Here is a 14,761-nt window from a genome sequence, read left to right as displayed (position 1 = left end):
TGGCGGTGTCTGGCGATGAAATTGAGATGGCGTGGCCTGTTGATGTGGATGTGGGTTGGAGCGTAGCGTCGGGCAGCAGCAGCATAGCTCATGGCTTGGGTTTGCAGCTGCGCTGACTCGGAAATGCCCAGATATTGCTGGATTTCTTCTTTGACGGTGTCTGCAATTTATGAAACTTGATGCTGGCACGACGGGAACATACGGCAAAGCTCTTCGTGCACTATGGCTCTTAGGGTTTCATGCAGATCGTCAGAGCAAAGTGGCTGAATCTCTGCACAGCCTGGCATTGAGCAGGGATTGAATTGTCGTGTGCCCATTTGAAGGGTGTTTTCGATAGTCGTCACTTCTGACACAAATTTTTAGACGCTGTTCAGAGGGTTCTGCATCAGTCCCAGGAAAAGCTTCTTCTTAACTCCTTGCTTCAGAACGCGGAATTTTTTGTCAACAGGCATTTCGGGGTTGGCGTGACAAAATAGTTTGCTTATCTCTCCCATGAAGAACACCAGGTTCTTTTTTTTTGGCAGCTGCATACGAGTTTCCAGAAGAGCTTCATCCTTGCGACCACACTAACAAAAAGGCAAGGATTGGGCCCGAAAAACGCTCCACTTTCAACATCAAAACATGCTCTCCTCAGGAACTCATGATGTCTAGTCCAATTAGTAGCATGTAACTGCAACGCTGATTCGTCGGCGGACATCGTTTGTTCCAGAAACTCTACTGATAGCTCACTTGAAGAGTAGCAGGGCACGTAATAGAAGGAATTCTTGCTAATAACTGCACATGTGTCGCCAGAATATCTGTTGCGTTTATTTCTGGACATCGCGATCTAATATTCCGGGCTTCGTGTCCATAGAAGAACACGTGATTTGTAGGAATGCACTGATGCTTTTCCTCAAATATACTTTATCCATGAATGAAGAAAAGATTTCTTTGGATTCCTTCCAACAGCACATCCATGCTTGTAAGCACTCTTGTGTAAATGCCCCTAAAAAAACCCCACTTTTTCAATATCGCAATGTTATGATTTGAACTCAAATTTTTCGTGTGCTTTTTAAAGAAAATTTATCTCATTAATAAAAGCATGCCTCTTGGTTGGAGCAGCCTCAAATCAGTTTTAGAGTACCCCTAAATCACATGTTATATTTTTTTAAACATTTCAAGTAAACAAGTGCATCATGTGCAAGATGCCCGCGCTATCAATTCCAAGAAACAATCTCTCCTCCTTTCCGAGCCTTTCGGGCCTCCGCCTGACGCACAGTATGAGTATCTCTCACGCACAGTAAGAACGTGCTGTGATATGTCGAGCAAGAGCCTACGACTTTTAGTCAGTCTGCAAGCAGCTCTCCGTGGTGCTTTTTGTTATTTGTCATGTTACCTACATGCGTGCACGCTCTTGTGAATCGGCTAACACTGGTTTCATACTGGCGTGATTTGTGTAAGCATGAGCCTGCACGGCAGCAGCGGTTCGCCAACAAACACGCAGTGGATGGAGATGCGACAACTAGACATCGCCGGTGTTTCGAGCAATGCTGTATGCCTTGCAAGATAGGGAGGGTGTTCGGCTCGAGGGTCAGTAAAGTGTGGGATTGGGCTAGTTGGTAATCCATATAAAACTTCTAGGCGCGTAAACTTCAGACAACTAACATAAGAGACAAGGACTGCGCTCGTCCTTGTCTCTTATGTTAGTTGTCTGAAGTTTACGCGCCTAGAAGTTTCGAGGGTCAGGTAGCTTTCGGAGAGGACACCAGGGCAGGGTTGCAAAGAAAAGAGTGAAAGGAGTCATCGCCGCGTTTCGACAATCAAATGCGTCTAACTCGGCTATTACGGCACCGGTTCGAAAAATTATCACAGTTCTCTGGTGGTGCTAAATTCGTGAACAACTTTCCCACCTTGACTGAATTTTGACCTCTGGGCGGTTTAAAGGCCCTTCAATACGTGCAGCTTTCAGTACTGCAGGATTGAGACAGCTGCACATATTGTGCATTCTTGATATATTTTTGTTTTATTCCACCACGCTGCTCCAAAAGCATAAAAATTACGAAAATTGCATATAACTGCTCTAAAACAGCCTCAAAAGCTAGAATGTTGATGCCAACCTCAGCTTCAGCAGGGGAAAGCCGGGTTGACTAATAGGATGTGCCTAAGCTTGTGTTTTTTTTCTACTTTGTATATTTCTGGTGATGAAGGCTCCCATGGTGCTGCCATAATCTCCTCTAAACTGTTGTAAATATGCGGCAAAAATGTGCTGCCGTGCATCGAGCGTACTGCTTCTACTAGCTATGCTGTGTGTTCTGATACCACTGCCACCTTGCGAAAACCACGGAGTCAAGTGGCAAGCGTAGTGGGATTGACTCTCGAATTTTTTGTGGTGCGTAGCATGTTCATCGGTTAGCTGCGATTTTCATGTCGATGCTGCTGTGTGTAGTCGTTTACACGTGCACATTTTCCGCGAGTGAGTAACTCTAAACGTGGAATCATTTCCTGCATGCGACTCGGCTCTTGGATGCTCTGGCACATGCACGTTGGTTCTCAAAATGGATTTTGTGAGCAACAGAACGCGTGCAACCCATTCCCGGTTTACGCACATTAGCTTAGCTTTACGTTGTATCCGTGTTTCGGTCGGAGGCCTTCTGCAGTGTGACTGGCATACTTCGTTTTCTTTTTTGTTCTGGCAGTTCCGTGTTCTTGGACTCATAATTTTTTACCTGCACTGCGCGGTGCGAGCGCTTTAAGGCCTGACCTCAAGTAAATGTTGCAGCCTGTCAGCGCCTGGCTCTCACGGGGCGTCGTGCTCTCTCCTTATGAAGAGAGAGCGGACTTCAGCTTCGCGTGTCCACGCGCCCCCTGATAACAGAGAGCCATGCACTGACGCGTTGCAACGGGTACGTGTGGTCAGGTCTTTACGCGAGTTGTGGCACGGGTGGCATTCGCAAGTCAATGTATTATCGGAAAATCTACATCGACGGTGACGGCCTATGATAATAAAAAAAATGAAACTGGCCAATGTGGGCCCTATTTGTAATGCGTCATTGCTGACGTGGAGAGGCGTTATCAGTATCATTCGCTTATCACTTAGCACCATTCAGACACGCATTAAGAGATAGTCGATACGGCGAGCTTTCTCGGTTTCCATGCTGCACTCTTGAAGGTGGTCCCGTGCAAGGTGGCCTTGAAGGGCGGTGCAGTGAGCTTGTTTTGTATGTCAAAAGCTCGCAGTGCAATCGATGCTATCATTTCAGACTTTTCTTTAAGCGAAAGCCCACTGTTGTGTAACTAGGATTCTTGTGCAATCACAAATTTTGAATTTCTCTTTGAGTGTGATGCGTTATTCTTTTTAGGTGCTTCCGGGGAACCTACCTTCCGTCCTTCAAAATCTGTTTAAGTGTTATGTGCATTTTTACCGAATTAAGATATGTGCTGTGCCCCCCACAGTGCTACAAATTAGTATTTTCAAGCTCCCAGGACAACACAGTGATCCCATTCGTGCGCCAACTGTGCCAAAGTGTGCTAAATCAGATTTGCTGGGCCATCCTGATAATATAAACGAAAATTGCTCCAAACTTGGCCGAAGTCGGATTTGGGAGCGTCTATCACCAGCAATAGCCATGTCGGCGCCCCAAGCAATAATTTGTCCTCGGGAAGAGGTTGGCGAGAGGTCTGAGACTGACTGCGAAGTGGTTGGCCCGACCTTGGAAACTAACGTAGGGACGGTTTTGGAGATTCATATTGGCCTCACGCCGGCCTATGTCGGAACACAACATAGGTCCGACCGCATTGGCCGATGATCCCGAGTGCATGCCGCACGCGGGTTGACTATGGCCCAACCTTACATAAGCATCGATTTACCGACGACTGCAGGTCAGTTGCCAACGTTCCTTGCTCTGCTTTTGTGTTTTGTGCACAAGGCGTTGTCTCAGTGCATATGTTCACATGGAACAATTTGCAGCAGGCTTTGTGCAACCCAACTATATAGTCGATGGAGTGGTGTTCCTGCTAGATCAGTTCTCTCTTTCGGTCAATTTTTGTGCTCTTGGGCGTGAATACTTATTCAGCGTGCGACGTTTTGCTACCGAAATCCGAGGTGTGTATTGTTCTGTTGCTGAGAAAAGCTGAAAAGAACAGAATGACTAATACGTAGAGAAAGGCAGACCATTTACATCACTAGTTGCACAGTCGCATGCGTTTATAAGCTTTATACGCACAATTCGACAAAACAATTTTGTGGGTATATATACAAATAAGAAAAAACTGTGCACTTACAATAATTATGCCTGTGTGTTGATATTCTGAAACGTGCTTGAAGCCCCACAGCACACAGTTTCCTTGTAATATGTCACTGGAAAACAAACAGTACAACAAATAAATTAAGGACCACACATCTTACCTTCAAGGCAGGCCAGGTGGATAATTTTCAGTCGTCGTTTACTACTCATTTGCGACCTAATGTAACGTGAAAAAAAAGTTGCGTAGGACTTTAGCAACCAAGCATACATCTTACCAGACTTCCTTTCAGCGCGGTGAGACCAGTGCATCGCTCTATCCACACCTTTTTCAGTCCTTGTTGCAGTGCTACCTATAGGAAAAAAAAGCAATATTTGTCATGCTGTTGCAATATAAACAAAAAATACAAAAGGCGTATATTTACCCGGAAACAATCAACAACGATTGATACAGCACTCGTTCACCTGAACCACTTTTATTCGTCAGCTAGAAAATACTACCAGATTGACACATCAGTTGCGCAGATCAATGTGAATTTTTTTCAAGAGACAAAACTGGCAATGCATCAAGAAACATTGCCACTTACGTGTATGCATGAAATCCTCGGCGGCTGCTTCTAGGAACATGGGAAAAGAAATGCTCCTCAATGCGTGTGACTTTGCCTGGTAGCGCTTCAGCAACTCGTCGGCACTCCGATTGTTGTCTCCTTCCCAGCCCCGTGACCTAAAGAAAAGTAGGGGAAAAAAAGCGAAAGGTCCTCGTTTTCTTTGTGTCCCTTTGTCGTCATTCTGCTCTCACGCTACAACTATCGCCCAACGCACGCTTCGCGCTCATCAGCGCATGACCACATTCCCTTCCTCTTTTCAGGTCTTCTTTCTGTGAGAGATATGTGACGTGTGGTGTCACGGCCACTGGCAAAAAGCTTTTATTGCGATAGCAATTATATGGACACTCTCGGCCGGATTTCACCGCTGGCGTCGGCGTCATGCTTCGTATATGTATACATATCTATACATATATCAAAACGCAACAAAGAAAGAAGTCCAGAAAGAAGACTCTGGCGCACGTAATCGAACACGGGACCTCCACGTCTTGAATAAGAGGTGTTAACCACTGAGCCACCGAGAGGTACCTCCTTCGACGTTCAGACGGCAAGTTATTTATATCTACCACTTACCACTGTTGGCGGGCATCTCAGGGAGGGGGAAAACTATTGTGTTTTCAGCATTGTCAGTAAGATGGCTCAATGAGCACACGGTGGCTTTCATCTCTCACGCGTACTTTGGCCCGCAGAGAGGAGGAGTGGATGATCTCTCTCGCACGCTCTTATCTGCCAGTGGTGAGGATCATACGCCTTCGCTGGGCTTGATCTGGAACATTTCCGTTGCTGTTACCGGGCGCACAAAGGTCACTGCAATCGTTGCACAGCCTCCATTTGTGAAAAGGGCGTGCTTTTCAGGCACAGCGAAGTAACAACTCAGACGCTTATTTATGTTTCTTATTACCCGTGACTAGGTTTCGTGCATCGTTTGTACGTGAGAAACATGGGGCATGTTTAAATCTGCTTGCCATTCTGCGCGTGACCTGATTTATTGCTATCGTGCTCAATCACACGAAACACAAGAAAAGCTTAAAAACTTCTAGTAAATGTCCAAAAAGGACAGTCGAAAAGTATAGAAGAAGTCTTGATAAGGTGTTGTTTAAACCTAAGCAGTTTGAAAACCTCCTGTAGCTGTGCTAATGCCACGTTATTATATGGCTAAAAAACTTCTAGCAAGAATTCTAAAAAAACATCTTTCTAGATTTTTTAAAGAACCTTTGTAAAAATTTACTATACTAATATTATTGGAAGCCTAGTAAACTTCTTGCCAAGATTCTAAAAATACTTTTGCTAGATCTTTTAACACCTTTTTTAGACATTTAATTTTCATGCAAACCAGCTTGTTGAGAATTTCCCATAGTTAATTTGTTGCATCATGCCAGCATTTTACAATCGGTGCATTTAGCTGTTCACTGTTGAGCACTTGTGACAAGTGGGGACAGGAACATAATTTGGCATCAAATTATTCTTGCTCTATTCTAATCAGCAAAATTGGTGCCATATTTGCTGAAAGAATTAATTAGTGACTGCTGTCTATTATTACAATAATCTGTTTTACTTGGAGACAAGACGGGCTTTCAAACTTTAACTCATTATTGTTTCTGGTGTTGCCTGGAATGTATCATACTGCACATCCAAAGGTAAATTCAAAATTTCAACAAATCTTGTTGCATACTTGTAACCTTTATTATACATGACACTTAGTCCCATAACTTGCATGCTTTATAGTAACTATAATTATAAAAAGCAATTGAGGGGCTGGCCACATACTTGGTCCAGGAGCCTGCACACATACAAAAGGCACAAACCGTTCTCTTCGAGCAGACTTCTATCAGTGCAATGAAATTCAGCAGGCTAGCTTGACAAACACATTGGCCCAGTAGAAATATATGAAGGTAGAAAATTTGTTACAGCCAAAAAGCAGCAGTCAAACAATTAATTTTTTTCTCACCCAGTGCGCTTAAATTCAGGTATGTTAGAACCATGAGTAGTCAAAATTAATGGGTTTCACCACAAATCTGTGTTTTGCAATCAACTTGTGATTTTGGCAACACCCTGAATTCGAATTCCATACCAAAATACTCGCACAAAAGACACAGTGCAGTAAAAAACGCTACAGTATAGCAGAATGCCTTCTGTCAGTCATGATTAACAATGTTAAACATTGTTAGGCATCACTGTAATATATCACACCTAGTTAGGTATTGGAAAAGTTGGGTATGATTAAGTATTTCAGTAAACAATCACTTGTTTGCACTTACGGCATTATATTCGAAAAGACAATAAAATAAGGTTACAAAAACATTAAAACAAAATATTCAATCAATATTACAGGGAAAATAAAACCATTGATTTGCTACAGCCTTATTGCAATGGAAAAATTTCAATTTTAAGTGACTAACTGCAGATTACACAAAAATTAAACATGACATAAAACCTTAGAAAGCAGTACTGACACATTCATAGACGTGATTTGTGCTTGTAATAAAATTCAGCCCTAAAAACATAAACTGCCTTTGCAGATAAGTTACGAGTCCAGGGGACACAAAGTAAGACAATAATGCTGTCAGCTGCCCAATCAACTAAGAATACCAAAATTGTTGTACCTACAGAAAGTGGGTAAGTTTGCATAGAACAATTTGTGGCAGTGGTGTTTCTACATACTCCCACTTGGAAAAATTCTTTGAGCATGTTTATGCTCTGAGATATTCCACTCGGAAGTTTATTGTGCTTTTCATGATTACGCATGCAAGGCAGTGAAGATCAGCAAAGCATTACTCCCTGGTAGGAAGAGCAGTCAGTGCTTGCTATCACCAGCCGGTAGTGAAAAGGTAACCATTATAGTGCTTGTCTACGGGTTCAACCTATGGTCAGATTATATGCGGCACCTCAGCGAGTAGTAGCTGTGTGTTAGTGCTCACTGTCCTGCATGCATAATGATACAAGCCACAACTAAACTTTCCAGCGGGACATCCGGGCACAGGCATGCCAGAATTCTTTGGACCTATGTAGAAATGTGACTGGCTCAAATTTTTAATACGTGCATGACCACATGCTGCAGTCACTAATAAGTCTATTATGGAATCTTATTTAAGGGCACAGCTGACAGTGATAATTATTGTTGCACATTGTGTTCCCCTGAACACTTAGCTATCTGCAAAGGCGGCTTTTACACACACAACTTACAGCACTGACTCTTTAAAGAAAAACAAAAGGCTTAATATTGAACATCCTGAAAATGTGAGAGACTTGAATACAGCAACCAGGTGGCTCAGTGAAGTTCCCTTTACATAGGAAAAAGAAGCCATGCGCAGCTGCTGTACATTCTGTAGCCAACTTTTCCACGAGCCACCATTGATGACAGGCTTGTCCGGAATTTTTTCACACTCAGTTCGTACTAAGTGCATGCATAGGCTGCGATGGAAACACCGAAAAAACAATTTAGTGACATGAGTGACATGTTTCTCTTAAAAAAACTGAATTTGTCAGTATATTTAAAATGGTTTGGAACAATGTGTCTTAAAGTAAGCAGGATGTACACAAACTAGAGATAATACATGCATAGTTTATTGATGTTCTTGGCAAACACAGTTGCAACCTTATGAAAGAAAATGCAATTTCCACATTGCAGATGTGTCAAAACCATGCTTGAATTGTGTGCGTGCATAGTGCGTTGAAAGCAAATTCAATGATACCACAACACATACATGATAGTATGCACATTCATCAAGTCTCCATTGCAGGTAACCTATATTATTGAACATGAATTTGATTTCAAATACAACTAATGTAGCTTTTTTCAGGCTGCTCACACTGGGATGATTATACCTATAATTTCAGAAATTGGTGTCACTAAATTACTATTGTGTGCTGCCAAATTATAGTTATCAGTTTCACTAATTCTGGTTGGCTAAAATGGCAGTACCCTCACTCAAGCAATGAAAAAAAAAACATACGAGGCACCCACCTTGAAATACAGACCATCCCAATAAAGCATGCAAGCTTCTGCAACAATCTCCAGGAACCAGATTCTTGGAAGCTATCGACCGGGATTTAGCAATAAGATTTGATGAAACTGATTTCTGAATTTGTATAATTCCTTCAGTTCCAATAGCTTGAAAACTTGCAGTCTATATTTATTATTCTCAAATAAATACGGTGTCCAATTTTACATTTAACAGCAATACATGCACGACATGCATGCTTATCATGATTTATAACATTATCACGAGTTTTCAATGATAAATAAAATATTCATTCTGCACATACCACAGATCCCGTCAACATCTGTAGCGCATGCCTAGAACGTTTACTTTATCCAATCACGGCCGGACTAGAGGGGCGAGGGGCGCACTCCCTTACGGCCTGCTCTTCGGGTCTAGTTCCCACCTTTCACCACCGCTAGTTGTGGCGCTGCGGCCCAACCTCGCCAGTTGAGCTAGAGCACGGCCGGGGTAGAGGAAAGGCACACGCTCACTGGCCACTCTACTTACCCTGCCCTGGCTACAGGTGATACTTCTCCGTGCTAATTTACATGGGTGTCTTCAAACATGGGAGATTCCTTCCCCCTTATGAATTTCCTGCTTAATAGGGTCCAGCAGCGTAACATTATATTCGTGAAGCGCCGAATCATAAACATTTGAAAAAAAAAACATGATTTTAACGCGAGGAACACGAAGAAAAATATGGGAATTTGTTGTTTCGAATTGCTTTTATTAAAATAGTACATGCTGCACTTCACACATTCACTTTAGCCAATTTCAGTATGAAGGTAAAAAAATAACAACACAATAGGCATTACTACGAAAACAAGCAACTTGCAGAAGGACTTTTTTTCTTTTTTGCTTTCTCGTCGAGAAAGGAAAGTTCATTTGGTCGCAATCTGATTAATTTTCTGGACAGTTTGTGTGCATGATTGGAGGGCTTCTCTTGTGAGTCGATGATTTTCTTCGTGTGGTTGATTAGAAGTATTCTCATGAATTTTTCGGCAATTAGAGCTGCGAACCGTTTTGCGTGGCTGTCGTCAACACACTCTGGACAGTTTAGTACTGGCGCACGTTCGAGCCAACGCTCGACAAGTAGCTGAAGAACTTCCAGCGTATTCGTTCTTGGCAGATGCGTTGCCACGCGGTCAAACAAATAAATTAAATTGTTCAAAAAAGCAAGAAACTCTGGCCTTGGATAGCATAGCCCGCTCTGGTCTTGGCCTTGCAACAGTACGTACAAAGGATTGCCTTTGTTGCCTGTTGTGACTAGGATTTCACAGTATCCACAACCAAAATCTGTTATTAACTTGGCAATGTAGCCGCCAACATATGACAAACCCGAGTAAGTCACCGACCTTGGTGTAGGGGGCATGACACTGCGTTAGGTCTTCCAGCTCGTCGTGAAACTTTTCAGACAGTGTGGCTGCCACTTGCTCATCATCAACATTGGACGTTTCGGCTTCTTTTGGGCATAATGACTTCGCCTTCACAATCCGATCAAGGGCAGCCGTAATAGCTCTGGCGTCCGATTGGTCATTGCCACCACACATTTGTCGAATTCGCCCAAACAGTTCGCTCAAACAGTAGGATCGCTATTTAGTTTCTTAGTCAGCATGTAACTGACGCCTTCTTGAAGCAAGAAGCGTGTAGTTTCCACAATGGATTGCGTAGTGAATAGCAATGCTTGAAAGGTCTCTTCTGTGAGAGCGCCGTTGCCTGAGGCGAGTGAACACGACTGTACATTCTTTATGTACACAGTGAACTTGTTTTCAAGCCACAGTAAACGATGATAGTGTGGACTGCAAATTGGCGCCTTGTAACCACTTCCAGCACAAGAAGTATCATGAATATCAAGCCATTTTTTTATGGCTTTCATGAAACGAATGGTAGCATCCGCATCTTTGAAATCATGCAGGTCCCTGTCTCCACGGTAATTCTCTTGCAGATGTTGTACCGCCACACACACCTGTGGCGAAAACACTTGGACATCACGCAGCACATTTTGCTTTTCAAGATTTGTCGGGTACACAGGTTTTCGTGTTAGGTTGGGAGCAAGTTTCGCAGTCATCGACTTCTGATACTCGGACAATTTCTGTACGTATGTACCACTTATAACGTCGCAGCCATCTGTGAGCTGCCTTTTGAGGAACTTTCTTTGGATATTTTTGATCACATGGCACGGGTCAAAGCTAAGGAAGATTACTCGGTCAGGGTCATGCGGGTACATGATAACCGTGCGCAAGGAGCCATTGCCCATGTGTTTGAACATCGTGGTGTTTGCCGAGTAGTTGCTGGTTACAATACGAACGATGTTGAAACCACACGACTCGACTGCGGCGATCACTTCTTTTGTCCATTCTAAAAGGTCTTTTCCACTCAGCTACTTGGTAAAATAATATGAGCAAGGTATCTTACATTGACTGTTTGTGTTACACAGAACAAAGCACAAAACCCTGTTTGCCAAAATACCCTGCGTGTTCGACGCGCTGCTTTCGGGTCTGTCCTTAAAACCAAATACAGCATCTCCTTTTCTGTCATAGATACATTTTGGCTTAGTGCTTGCTTCATCAACAATTAATGATGCCATATGCTTCCTGCTGCTCAGAAGTGACGCTTCGTGAACCAGTCTTGTTCGCATTGCAGCACTCATTCCAGATGAGGTTGGGCTGGGGCCCATGTATTTTTGGAGGGTGCATTTTGCTGGCAAGTTTAGGAGTCCTGACATTCAAGCATGGTCGTATCTCTTCGGCGAGATAAATCTCCATATCACACATTCTCGAATTACTTCTTCATGGTACGTCAGATGCTGCTTCCCGTATCGTTCAATTTGGTGAATCAAGAACACCGGCTTTTTGTGTCCATTCTGCGAGTCCGCCTCGATTTTTCTCACCAAAGCAAGACGTTTGCTTTCGCGATAGAATGCACTGCGCTGCTCTTCCTTGACAAGTTTTTCTAGTAACTTCTGACCCTTGGAACGGTGGTATGACACTTGAGAGTGAAGCCTCGAGGTAGTGGAGAGGTACCGGCTTGCACATTGGTGATCGTTGTTCATGGTTTGCGTGCTCATGCTTTTGGTGTCTTCCTGGCATTCCACAGACACATTGTCTTCCACAGGCAGCGATTCAAGCGGCTGGGCTTTCCGCTTGATTTGCTTTGGAGGAGGTACAACAGCCCGAAGAGCAGGTTCCTTGCGAGGCCTTTTTGCAGGAGGCATCATGTACACCAGATAGTCTTGGAAACTGTCGGCACAGCGCCAGGCAAAAGTTTCTTTATGCGGCACCCGGAAGCGTAGTCAGTCAAAAGGAAGTGCTGGCTACACACGACCATTGACGGCGACTTACCGTTGATAGTTAAATCCTTCCTAGCAATGTTTCTTTGCCATTTGGCGCACAAATCTCCGTCACTCGGAAATTGGTGAAATGAAACACCTGGGCTTTTCCCAGGGCGCGAACGGCAAAAGGGCACGCAGCAGTACACCATTTCGATGCCGTCCAGTCCACGTGTACCAGTTTAACCTGATGCACTCTGAAAATATTATAACGATGCAATCAGAAACAGATTAAGAAAATTATGCAACTGAAGTGCACAACAAGTATACTTACTTAGTGAAATATAGCAGCGAATGTATTCATTGGTATCGGTGATATTCCACGGCAGATCTAAAACACGTGCGGCAAGCGTGGTCGGTTCACTCGGCCAGAGGCGAGGCGTCGACTGAGAAAGAGAAGGGGTTGGGAGAGTAGAGGGTCGGTTCGTAGCGCCCCCACTCGGCGACCGCTGCAACGAGCTGTGAAGAATTTGCCCTATTGTTCTCTCTTTGGGTGCGCAGGCCGTAAGGAAGTGTGCATGTGCTGCCACTGTAGTCCGGCCGTGATACAATATACTGTTAAGCTTGTCATTAATCAGAAAATTTCATTGGAGATGATGCTATAAACTATTCTTAATGTTCGAACACGTAAAAGTGTTTAGCAAAGTTTCAACACCAAGGTTGGGCAATGTGCATAAAATATTTAATAAACCAAAACAAAATACAAACATAGTGGAAACAAGCAATAAAAATCGATGGTGCTCGAACGCGTGGACTAATGACTGAATTAGTGCTTGCACAGTAAGGTACAACAATTCGACCACATTTAGCCATGAAATATTCGTTCTAAAATACAGTTCAGGATAAAGGAATGGCTTAAAATGCACAGATTCAGGCCGCATGAGGCAACCTATGTTGCTGATGTATATCGAAATTTGGCATTTTACTAAACAACCTGCATGAACACTTAAGTGTAAGTGCAACCTTTGCGAGGCCTACCTAAGACAATGCAACTCGCTGCACACGAACACGCATCAACTCGAGTATCACAGTAGTTTATAAAGACGCGTGCCGGTGCAGATGCACACACTGGCATGCTTTAGGCCACTCACTAGGAAAAAACTTCTATGATAGTAGTCATAATGTATAACGATACTGTAGCTGTTTAAAATGGAACGTACAGCAGATGAAACTGCCCTAGACACTTTCACTTCAATAGCGCGCAATATAAACAGGCATCAGTGCCTACAGCAAACAAACCGCCCAGAATTAATGAACAAAAATAGTGGTCACTCACGAGCAGGGCCCCCCTCCAACATCACTGCAAACAGAGGTGGACAGTCGCCACAACTCTGCTCGAATATGCCGCCGAATTCCCGCAACGTGTGCATGCTTCACACTCCATACAAAAAAAAAACTTGTCCATGCCTAATTTAGCACAGCTTTGCCTTTATACTGCTGAAGTACTACAAAAAAGTTGGGTCCCCATGTAAACAAAAGCTCACTTATCGTGCACATGGTAGGAAAAACGTGGCGAGTGATAACAAAGCGCCTACAGCAGCAGTGTGGTACATACCTGGCGAGGGCTCCACGATACGAACCCACATGTCTTCGCTTGAGTATAGCGCATCTTCGTAATCAGCAGCCCTGGCAGACACAAAACACAAACACACAAAGCGCAAGCACACTTTTAAAGCACGAGAGAAATCAACTCAAACCCGCTCCTTCGAGAGGTGATTGAGCGGCGAGTAAACACGTCCAGGCGAGTAAAAATTGTTTTAGCCGCACAGGCGCACACTGCATATGCGTATCTTAATTTCTTAATGCTGACTAGAGAGCTCAATTATTACATTTAAAAATGTAAAAATATGTAAAAATATATACTACATAAATATGTAAAGCGAATAATATTTTGATTTTAAAAAATGAAAGAAACTTAGAAAACACCCTGCATATATTGCATAGAAAATCGAGACTTCATCCGCGAATTCTACCAAAAGTTCTAGAAAATAACCTTTGTAAACGTTTGGAAAAAGACGTATTGTAAAGAACGCTTTCTCAACGTCTTCTAAAAACTTCCTTTGAGAAACGTTTATTCAACGTCAAATAATATACCTAGATGTCCGCATACCTTTCTAGTCGTTTTGAGAAGTTTATACGACGTTTCGTGTTTCTTGGGTTGCTTCACCTTTACGGCAAAGCTGTGACTTTTTCATCCAGCGGCCGTGATGGTGTAGGCGTTCTCTCCCTAAAGCTGAACCACAGGACCCCCAACTCATCACTTTTTTTTTCTTTCTTTAGAAGGAAAGTATGTGCTGCTCTGTCTGGTGAGAAAACAAATACCATCAAAAAGAGGGGTGCTTCCATCTTCCCACTGGTATGGCCAGGCTAGACTGCACAACCGTGCAGTAATGAACACTTTTTTTTTCATGTGTTTTTCCCCTTTCCGTGTTTCTCTGCTAGCACGCGATTTCTGAGTTCACCTTGGCTTGCAGGCGCTGCACCGGGCTACCAGCCAGGCTGCAGAAATTTGTTAGTTTTTTTTTCTGGAATAAATGGCACGTACCCACTTTGGGGAATATGTTAGGCGCCTTCTTCGTCTTCCAACTACTACTACCACCACCTTGGCTTGTCTGTACTTTTCCC

The 14,761-nt window shown here is 43.4% G+C and overlaps 1 protein-coding gene and 1 long non-coding RNA gene across 2 annotated transcripts in view; one reads left to right on the top strand and one right to left on the bottom strand.

The window, feature by feature from the left end:
* LOC142804035 (uncharacterized) overlaps positions 1-14,761 on the top strand; it is a 50,844-nt gene that overhangs the window by 24,170 nt on the left and 11,913 nt on the right. The window lies entirely within an intron of this gene.
* On the bottom strand, positions 3,239-14,081 carry LOC142804034 (uncharacterized). The gene is made up of 3 exons (XR_012894439.1): positions 13,692-14,081; positions 4,499-5,591; positions 3,239-4,336 (listed from the first exon to the last, which is right to left on the bottom strand). It is a non-coding gene; the product is annotated as an uncharacterized LOC142804034 (long non-coding RNA).

This window comes from Rhipicephalus microplus, chromosome 3, assembly GCF_043290135.1.
Source record: "Rhipicephalus microplus isolate Deutch F79 chromosome 3, USDA_Rmic, whole genome shotgun sequence".
In the NCBI taxonomy this organism is placed as follows: Eukaryota; Metazoa; Arthropoda; class Arachnida; order Ixodida; family Ixodidae; genus Rhipicephalus; species Rhipicephalus microplus.
The sequence above is the reverse complement of the archived record's forward strand: the minus strand, read 5'-3'. Positions and strand labels throughout refer to the sequence as shown.